Source organism: Phodopus roborovskii, unplaced genomic scaffold, assembly GCF_943737965.1.
Source record: "Phodopus roborovskii unplaced genomic scaffold, PHOROB, whole genome shotgun sequence".
Lineage (NCBI taxonomy): Eukaryota > Metazoa > Chordata > Mammalia > Rodentia > Cricetidae > Phodopus > Phodopus roborovskii.
Genome location: NW_026125586.1, coordinates 41,140 through 51,771, shown reverse-complemented (window position 1 = coordinate 51,771; position 10,632 = coordinate 41,140). Strand labels below are relative to the sequence as shown.

At 42.6% G+C, this 10,632-nt stretch overlaps 2 pseudogenes; both read right to left on the bottom strand.

The window, feature by feature from the left end:
• Positions 1 to 1,172: 1,172 nt before the first annotated feature.
• Positions 1,173 to 3,252, bottom strand: LOC127217054 (treacle protein-like; annotated as a pseudogene).
• Positions 3,253 to 3,360: 108 nt separating this feature from the next.
• LOC127217053 (treacle protein-like) lies at positions 3,361 to 4,974 on the bottom strand (annotated as a pseudogene).
• Positions 4,975 to 10,632: the final 5,658 nt, after the last annotated feature.

Here is a 10,632-nt window from a genome sequence, read left to right as displayed (position 1 = left end):
TCCCCATCTTATGTCAAAATCAACAGACATTTTAAAAATGTAATTTAAATAACAAATATAAGGGTTATGGATGTAGAAAACAATTTTAACCATACATACTGTGAATCAAATTCATTTAGTGAAGGTACAAGCTGGAGGCATTATGAAAACAATCTTTATGAAGTTGTTCTCAACCTATATAAAATGAATATATATGTAAGTTTCACATTAAAGTTTGAAAGTACTTTGTTATTTAATTTATAGATAATCTATCAATAAACCTCATTGAAACTCTCTTGTTTTTAACATAAGAAATTTAATCATTTGTGTTTGGAGACTAAACAATCTGACTAGGTGGTTTTTGATTGATAGGGTACCAGGAATTTTAAAGGTAATATGTATGCATGCTGTATCCTAATCAAATGCTGTAAATGATGGAAATACTCACTATAACATGGTATTTTCACTCCTAGACATACTAGTATGTGAGAAAATATAAAACGTACTTTGCCTCTATCTCTGTCTCTCTCTCTGTGTGTGTGTGTGTGTATGTGTGTGTGTAGCTACATTCATGTAATATATAGAATTCTGGGTAGGGAGCCACTAGTGATCCCCCTAAGTGTAACATGATACTATTAAAACAAGTAAGGCACATAATGCCTGCAGCATCAAGGATAAAAGTTATGAATCCTTCCTTTTTTCTTTTCTTTTTTTTTTTTTTTACATTTAAAGTCTTTTATTTTAAGTTCTTAAAAAAAAAAAAAAAAAAAACAGCTGGAAAACTGATAGGACAAGGCCTTGGGATAAGCCAGGGATCCAGGGAATGGGATGAACTGCTGGGTCTACAGAGAGGGGGGGGGAGGGGAGGTCCTAAGGCCTTTGGACATAGAGGATTTGAAGGAGAGAGGCAGGATGTGTGCACGTGCGCGTGCATGCGCACACATACACTGTACACATCTTATGCAGCACTCAGAGGGGGTGGGTGTGATTCATCTCTCTTCCTCCTGGGACTGCTGCCTCCTTGCATGCTCACTGGCTAGGCCAGCAGCACACGCTGGAGTTGGCCATCATCTTTTGTTGAGTGAGGGTAAGTTAAAAATTCCAATTTCAACTCACACTGGCCAGAGGTCAGAGGTCTGGGGACGGTGGCACTGTGACAAACAAGACTGTTCTATGTGCTGGTGTGCTGGCCCTCACACAACAGGTCTGCTGTCTTTTTTTTTTTTTTTTTTTTTTTTTTTTTTTTTTTTTCTTGATCTCTGAGTTAGGGTCTTTGGCTCAGGTCTTTTTTCCTTTCTTCTTTCCCTTTTTGTTCTTGCCTTTTTTTTTTCAAACTGGATTTCTTCTTTTCCTTCTTTCTCTCCACTCTCCACTCTCAACCTTTAACCCCAGATCACTTTTAGGCTTGTCCTTGTCTCCTTGAGAGCCAGGTGATCCCTTCCCCTTGCCATGAGCATTCACTTCATCTAGCTTTGATTTTGTCTTGTATGTCCCAGAGGCCATCTTGCTCTCTGGGGCCCAGTTACTAGCTGATCATCCAATACTTTTCCTTCTGGCCCTTCTACCCATTCCCACTCTCCTCAATAGCCTCTGTGGCTATCTACCTTTCCCTGCACCAGCAGTCCTGTCAGACCTTCACCACAGAGGCCTGAAGATGTACCTGGCTCAGGGGCCAGGACTGCTCCGAGGCACTGGCACTGAGTGATGCTGTTCTGCAGAGCCTGTGTGGGTATTGCTGAGGTCCAGGTACTTTTCTTGGCCTTCTTGGGCTTTGGAGGTGTAGGATCTGACATGGACCACAGGTCTCAGAGGTCACAACTCTGGAAAACAATTTTAGGGAACATGGTGTCTACAGCATTCTGGGAATTTGCTTTCTGTTTGCCATCTGGGTTATTTTTGGTGGCTAGAGCCAAGGAATGGCTTTTGAAGCCTTGAAAAATGGCCATCGTCACCCCAGGAGTCACAAACCTGAGAGACTGTGAAGGCGCAACCAACTCATCTTCACTGGATTCAGCAGGGATCTCCTACATCTCCTGAGAAAGGTCCGGATTCAGTCTTGGGGGGGCTGACATGGCCATCTGGGGTCTTATGGCATCCTTCTTGCTTCCTGAAGAGGTGTTGCTGCTATCACTTGAGCTCCTAGGTTAGCTTGAGTGAGGCTGCTTCTTCGGAAGAAGTTTGGGTTTTCTGAACTTGTTGGTTATTTTGACCTGAAAAGGGGTGCTCTGGGGAGGTGTCACAGGGAGTATTTCCAGGCCATTGATGATCTGAATGGATACTGCCTAGTTTCTTGTCTTCTGGTATCTGACTGAACTGCTCACCCTTGCTGGGTTGGGAAGCTGTCTGTGGGAGAGATATGGGCACAGTTTCCACATTGGTTTTAGTGGCACAAGTGGAGGGTTGTGTGTCAGCAATCATATCTTCATCCTCACTCCCAGAGGACAAGCTCTGACCACAAAGCCTGAGGCCTGGGCCTCCCTTGGGATGTTCACAGCCTGGACTTGTGCAAGGGTAGCACATGGTCAGTTGGACTAGAATTAGGTTTGACAGAAATCAGAGGGTTTTTAAACACCTGGGCAGACCTCAGCTCCTCATCACTGCTGTCTGAGTATTCCTCTATGTTTTTCTATGGGGCTGTGGGTGCTGAGGTTCTGCTCCTGGAAGGTTGTGAGATACCATCCTGGGCTGAGATGATGGCTGACGGCATCTCCCTGTCACTGTCCGATTCCTCACTACTGGTCTTGAGTCCTCTGTCTTCCCTGTCTGGGTCCGGGTAGTTGTAGGTCTGTCTTCTTGGTGGCTCCTGGATGTGCTCCTTTTCCAAGGGATGCCTTGGCCAGGTCTGAGACAGGTCTTCCCCACAGGTTTTGTCTGGACTGTGCCTCTTGTTCTCCTGTGGGACTCCTCTTCACGGCTGCTCTCCAAGTCCTGAAGCCACTGGCTCCTTCTGTGCTTGCTTTACCTGTGGCTGGAACAGATCACTGGCTCCTTGCAGAGACAGCACTGTTCTGGACAATACATACAGGTGCCTTTTCCTTGGATGGGCTCTCCTGCTTTTCCAGAAGCAAATGCTGGCCATTTGGCCCAGAGATGCCTTAGTGAGAGGTGGGTTGGCTTTGGTCTGAAGAGGTTTCCCTGAGAACTTAGCCTGTGTTGAATCTCATCATCTTCCTTACTGCTGGATTCCTGCTCTCTGTCCTCTGTGTCTTCTTGTGTTGTAATCCTGACATGGGCAATTGTAGGCCCCAGCCTCCCGGGGTGCACTGGGTTCATCCCTTGTCCCAAGACATCTTTCCCTTGGAGGCCCTTCACCAGACTTCACCCATACCCTCCTGGTGCCAGGGGCAGCTCCTGGCCTCTCCTCCCTAGAGGATGAGGTGCTCATTCACACAGAGGTGACCATTGCAGATACAAGAGTGGTGGGATGCTTTTCCTAGGGGAAGACTTTGTCTGCTTTTCCAGAGCTAGTTTGGCCTGAGCTGGAGCAGGAGCTGCCTCTTTGACTCCTCACTGAACTACTCACTGTTCTCCTAGTCTTCTTTGCACCTTTCAATCTTGACCTGGGCTGCCACAGGCCCTGTCTTCTGAGGGAGTGAAGGGGTAGCCCTTTCCCCCAAGGCCTTTGCATTGGCTGGGGTCCCACTCTGTCTTCAGATTCCCCACTAATGCTCTCTGAGTCCTCTTCTACTTTTCCCATTTGGATCTTGGGAGCTGCTGACTCTGCCTTCCTGGGGCAGGGTGGGTGGGCACGTTTTCCTTAGGGCCCCAGGTTTACAGTGGAAGCAGGTCTGACCTGCTGGCTTTTTACCAAAGGTTTCACCTGGGCAGAATTGTGCTTGGAGTCATAGCTGCTGGTGTCTTCCCACTGTTGCTCTCTGACTCCCCAGTGCTATTATCTGAGTCATCCAGCTTTCCTGCCTGGACATGGGCTGCTGCAGACCCTGCCTTCCCAGGGGTGATTAGAGGAGCCCCCTTGGCAGGGGGCTAAGGGTCTTCCCAGAAGGCCTCACCTGAGGAGTGGTCACAGCAAATGGCTCTTCATCCTGACTGTTGATCTGTCCTAGCTTCTGCTCTCTGTCTCCTTCTCTGGCCTTTCTGCCCTGGATGACTATGGGCCTAGTGTTCTCTGGTGGTGCTGACATGGACCCTTTTCCAGAGACCACCTTGGCAGAAACTTAGGTAGCTCTAGCATGAAGAACTTTTCCAGTGACCTTTACCTGGCTAGGATCACCCCCTCCCTGATGTTGGCCAGGGCATTACACTCCCTAACTTGGTAGGGCCTGGGGCTGTCTCTGTCATAGGCTCCTTGGCAGAGGCTGGGGAAGCTTTGGCCTGGGCTGATTTCACTGAAAGTTTCACCTCTACATCAGTCTCATCAGTTGAGATGGAGATGTCTTCACTGGAATTGCTGGCCTGACCTGTTGACAACACTCTAGGCTTGGAAGTGGCTCTGAGGGCTTGGACACTGCCCTCCTCCTCAGTTTCTGAGGCCAAGATAGTGTTTGCCATGAGCTCTGCTGATTTCTTGGGTGTCTTCCCAGAAAGCAGGTGGACCACCGCCTTTCCTGATGCAGGGTGCTGCAGAGTTCACCACCTTGTTGGTTGTCTTCGTCTTTGCCTGCGCCTTTTCCTTCATGCTTGATGGCAAATTGGCAGCCGTTGCTGTGGAATTGATAGATGTCAGTCTTGGGACAGCTTTGGCAGTTTTGGTTTCTGCCTCTTCTTCCTCCTCTCAGAGCTCTCCGAGTTGCTAATGGGGTCTGGCACCCGATACTCCTTAGCTTGCAGTGGGGCACCATCCTTTGCCTTCTGTTTCTGTCTGAGCTCCCAGGTCTGTTGCCAGTGTGTATATATGTCCAGAGGGTGATGGGCTGAGCCAGGAAACTTCTGGCAGCTCTGCTCCTTCACTTCCTTCGCCTCGCGGACGTAGTCAGCCTGCAGCAGATGGTGGTTGATGAGGGGAAGCAGCTCCTGCCGCTTCCTGGCCTCTGCCATGCCAGAGATCCGGCCTGCCTATTCATGTGCACACCCTCTAGCCCCCCAACAGCCTCTTCCCTTGTATCCTAGGGCCTCATGTTCCTCACTTCCGGCTCTGCAGCATCCAGCCTTGTGGCCTACTGGGAAGTGTAGTCCTGCAGCTGGAGTGGGCCATTCGGTAAGCTCTTTTGGCTTGGAGGCATGGCCTGATTCGAACTTGCCCATGGGACAGCCATGAAGGAAAGGGCTCCTTCATCTTAATTCTGCTTAACTCCTTTCTTCTTCTTCTTCTTCTTCTTCTTCTTCTTCTTCTTCTTCTTCTTCTTCTTCTTCTTCTTCTTCTTCTTCTTCTTCTTCTTCTTCTTCTTCTTCTTTTTTATAATGCTATTGGCCAGGTACTAGTTTCTTATCTGCTAGCTCTGTTTTAATTATTTATCCATTTCTTTTAATCTAAGTATTTCCACGTGGTCTCATCTTACTGGCGAGTGGGCCTGGACCTCTGTTCTCTCCAGTCTCTACCTGTTGACTCTTCCTTACTACTCGAATCCTCCTTGTTTCCTAGTCCTGCCTATCTTGCTTTCGTATTGGCCAACAGTGCTTTATTCATTAACCAATATGAGAAACATATTTACAGAATGACATCTCCCATCTTCTCCTCTTTTCTGTCTAAATAAAAAAAGGGTTTTAACCTTAACATAGCAAAATATATCACACAACAGTTATCAAATAAGAATCACAGTTAACAATATTTAGTCCATTAACATTTAGTAAGATTTAAGAAAATATTCCATCATCTATTCTATCTTTGTGAGTCTAAAGTCCTATATGTAACTTATCTTTAATCCTAACTAGGGAAAACTATAACCATAACTAACTCTCTTCAACTCCTTCAAAGATCACAGAAAGATAGTATATAAACTCTAGAAATGACAGAGACAACTCACTGCCTGGTCAGTCACCCGAAGTTCTTCTGTAATCTTCCATCTTCAGTCCATAGGCCATAGTGTGTCTGGCAGGCTCTTCGGCAAAGCAGGAAACTTTAAACTGTCTTCTATTTTTTCTTTTTCTTTCTTCCTTTCTTTTTTTGATACATTCTTTATTTATTTATTTTTTATAACCAAGTTTTGTTTGTTTTGTCTTGTTTTTATTTTTCGAGAAAGGGTCTCTCTGTGTAATAGTCCTAGCTGTCTCATAGCTGTCTTGGAACTCTCTTTGTAGACCGGGTTGGCCTCAAATTCACTGAGATCCCCCTGCCTCTGCCCCCAAAGTACTGGGATTAAAGGCATATGCCACCACTGCCCTTGAAGATTTGGAGCACCTAACCCAAAGAGACTTATATGTTTAGACTCAAAGACAAGAGAACCCCACACACACTACCACCCCTACCACCGTCAATCCTAGAACTTGATCTGTAGACCAGGCTGGCATGGAAACTCGAATCCAAACTTTACATGTATTCAATTCGCTTGTTTCATTTGGCTCTTGATATCTAAGAATTGCTATTGTGTAATTAAGGTAAGCCATTTTATATATAAAATGATAAGTACATACCATATGTATTTTGTACTCAATGCAATAGTTATAAAGACTGTTTTGTGTTTGTATTTTCATTATCAAGATGGCAGAGGTATTGTGGACTGTAGCTTTGTTTTTCATTGTGATTTTCAAGCTCTTGTCTTCTCATTTCTACCTTTCAGCAGCAGATAGTCATCATGCTCCGTGCGAATATGGCCAAGCTTCCCCAGACTGTGGAAGATCAAAAGAGTCTCTGGTCCAGTAATCACTGTAGAGTCTAGTAAACAGTTCGCTGCCTGCGTGGGTGCACAGGGAAAAGTAAGTCAGCGCCTATTTCTCAATCTGAAGATAAAAGCCCTGATTGCTATTGATAAGGGCGGGAGGGATGCAACCATGCAGGAGTGCATCAAGCCCTGTTGCTTCTCAGCTGTGAACTCGGAGTCTCTTTTCTGTTCTGAATGGGAAAACAGCAGCACTAAGAACTGTTAGGAGAAAAGCATGGAGGTGAATGCAGGGACCCTTTTGTTGACATAGCCAGGTTCATCTTATTTTAGAAAATTGCTTTCAACCTTGATACCAACTGTGTTTTACCATTATTGCTGTAGCAGATATTACAGTGGGTTAGTTAACTCAAGTGCTTCTTATGTAAAATTTGTTGCCTTTAACACGATGGGAAGTTGTATCTGCTCCAATCAGCTGTCTAGTGTGTAAGTTTACAGTTGAATCAGAGGAAACTGAAAAGGGCTCAGGATTTATTCTGAGTCAACAGAGTGACCGACCTTAGCTGCAGCATGAGGAGACTTAAAACCAACTTAAAACCAGGTCCTTGGATTATTCAAATTTATGTAGGATATTGAGAAACCACAATGTCTTTTTAGAGAAAGAAACAAAGACATTAGTAGCATAGGAGGAGAGGACAAATATCTTTTTAAACAAATAGAAATCATGAGGGTATAACCGGAACCTCAGAAGTGTTGTCACCTGTGATGCATGGGGACTTGAAAGTTCTTCCTCCTTGCAAGCACAGAGTGTAATTAGTGTGCCTCAGTGGGCCCAGAAGGCCTATTCAAGGAATGCCTAGCCTGGCTATTTTGCTCTGTCCCAGATGAATGTCCCTGGCAAAGAAGCAAATGGTCACAGTAGATCTCTGGAAATAGGAACCTCATTTACAGAAGTCAAATTATTTCCTTACTGTGTGCCAAAAAACACTGGGTTTGAAAATAAATACAGATATGCTTGAAAAATACATTATTTTTCTTTCTGTATGCATATGTTATATACAGGCATATATATGTGTATGTATGTATGGATGTATGTGTTATATGTTTGCATATGCATGTGTATACACACACACAGACACAAACACACACACACACACACACACACACACACACACACACACACACACACCAGTAAAGCTGCAAATGTGTTTGCCAGAATGTGGAAGTCAAGGGTCAAATTTGAGTGCAATTCCTCTTTCCTCCTGTTTTTTTCTTCTTCTTCTCTTTTGCCTTTCTTTCTTTCTCTACTCCCTCCCTTCTTTCTGTCTGTCTGTCTTTCTTTGACAGTTCTCTCACTGGTATCTGGGGCTTACTGATTCATCTAGGTTAAGTAATTGGCCAGTAAGTCCTATGACCTTCCATCTCTGCTTCTTCTCACCTAAATTAGAAAGAGCAAGCCGTGCTGAACTGTTTAGAGAAAGAGGATCAAACTCAGGCCCTCATACTTGTGTGCAAATCTTACCTTACTAACAACTCTGACATATCCCTAGCCCCTGATGATGCTTTTCTGAATTCTGAAAATTCAGAATGTGTTCATATGTGCACACTTGTAATTTAAAGTCCTTTAAGTATAAGAAAACTCACAGTAATTACACTTCTAACTTAATATGTTAATTTATGCCATCAGTTTTGGAGTTAACACTGATAATGTTTCCAGTATAAAAATTTGACCAAATGAATTAACTCTATTTAAGAAAATTGGAGATACTGCTGAAAACTTTACTTATTAGATTTCTTTCAGAATTTCTAAAGATTTTTTTGTGTAGCATAAAATCTTTAAAACTATTTTAAGAATTGAAATTATCACACACATTTGTATGGTATAAATTTTGAAAAAGTGTCAACTGAGTTATATAAAAGGCATGTCATAAAAATATTTATTTCTAATGTGAGACAACTATTAATTGTAAAAAAAATTGTGTTATTGCACCAGTCAGAAGGAGGTTGATGAGACATAAATCAAATTCACATTTCTAAAAGAAGTATTTATGTTATAGCAATTACCTAATTTTTCTTTTTGCAAATTTATCAAATATATATGAGACACTTTTCTGTCTCCAAAATCCAAAATATGAGGTTTAAAAACTATATAGGGTATAAGTAAATTAAATGTAGTCTCTGACAAAAAAGTTCAATCTTTTGTTTAGTATGGTTATTCATTTTAAGTTTCAGATTTGCACTCTGCAACAAAACCAATGCTATTCAATGTTATTTATTTAAAGATTCAATTTCAATTAAGCAAACAAACACAATTTCAAATGCTACTTTGAAACAGACTATGTAGAAACTTGTTGTGTAGAAATTAATTTGATTATTAACTCATAATTTTGTAGCCAATTCATCAGGATTTCTGTGAAATTATCCTCTGCCTATATACAGGACAATAATCAAAGTCCACAATAGTTGGACAAATAGTGTAGGTAATAAAAACAGCTCCCTAGTCTAGCTGAGTGCTTTCTTGTTAGAACTATACTCTTCATTTTTAATTTGTATTTATAAACTTGTCAAATTTGCTTTTGATATAAGGGTTTTCTCAAAATGTTACACCAGTGACCAGTGTTTTGCTTTATTTCCAGGGAGAAAACTGCTACTTTTCTTTCTATCTATCTATCTATCTATCTATCTATCTATCTATCTATCTATCTATCTAATCTATATTTCTATTTATCTATCATTGATGGGAGATGTCATTCTGTATATGTTTCTCATACTGGTTAATAATAAAGCACTGTTGGCCAATAGGAAAGGAAGATAGGAGGGACTAGGAGACAAGGAGGAAATAGGAAGTAGTAAGGAGGAGTCAAGATGGAGAGTCTGGAGAGAGCTGGACGCCAGCCGCCTCCCCGGTAAGAGAAGGCCATGTGAAGATACATAGAAATGGGTTAATAATTAAAGGCAGAGCTAGCCGATAAGAAACAAGTAAACAGGGCCAACAGCACTGTATCAAATACAAAGTCTCTGTGCCTTATTTGGGGCTGGCGGCGCGGCTGCCGGACAAGACTGGCAGCAGGAGGAAAAACTGTACTTGTTACAAATGGCGCCCAACGTGGCTAGTAAGAACTTACTTACACTTAAAATTTAATAGAAGCTTAAAAAAAGGGTTTTAGAAACAAAAGAACAGAGACAAGCAAGGTTTCTTGCTGCAGCATTTTTCTCAGTTGAACTCTTTGCTAGAGACAAGCAGATATTCGCGTGGCTCCTTTAAGGGAAGATTCCTTACTTTGAATAAGCAGGGAAAAAAAACGCACAGCTTTTAAATAACTCTGCTAACAATTTATTGGTGTGTATGAAAGATGGCAATGGCAATGACCACATCTCCAAGCCGGCAGCATGCTTTCTGGGTGGCAGCGCAGACCAAGGCTTTGAGCACAGCTTTCCATGCTGGCGGTAAAAGTACACACCACCATCTTTGGTAAACCGCGGCTGACACAGCTATGACTTTCATTTTAACAATGTTGTTGTTTAACAGATAAAGTCTCATGGCCAGAAAAAGATAAAGATTTACAGTAGAGACAGATTCACATTAAGAAAAGGTGCTAAAAGTTTACAGTGTGTTTTAAAAAAATACATAGGCTTGGGAGAGAAAAATAAAATGGTTTTAAAGAGACAAAGAGGAACTGGGTGTTGTAGCACACGCCTTTAATCCCAGCACTATGGAGACAGAGGCAAGCAAATCTCTGTGATTTGCAAAGTAAACATGGTATGCAGAGTAAATTCCAGGACAGATAAGAGTTACACAGTGAAACCCTATGTCAAAAAATAAAAATATAAAAGTAAAATAAACAGAGTAATAAAGGCACGTAAAGATGAAAAGCTCAGAGAGAATCTGGTTACTGTATGCTATTGTGTTGTCTCTACATTGTTTGACTGCTGAGAAAAT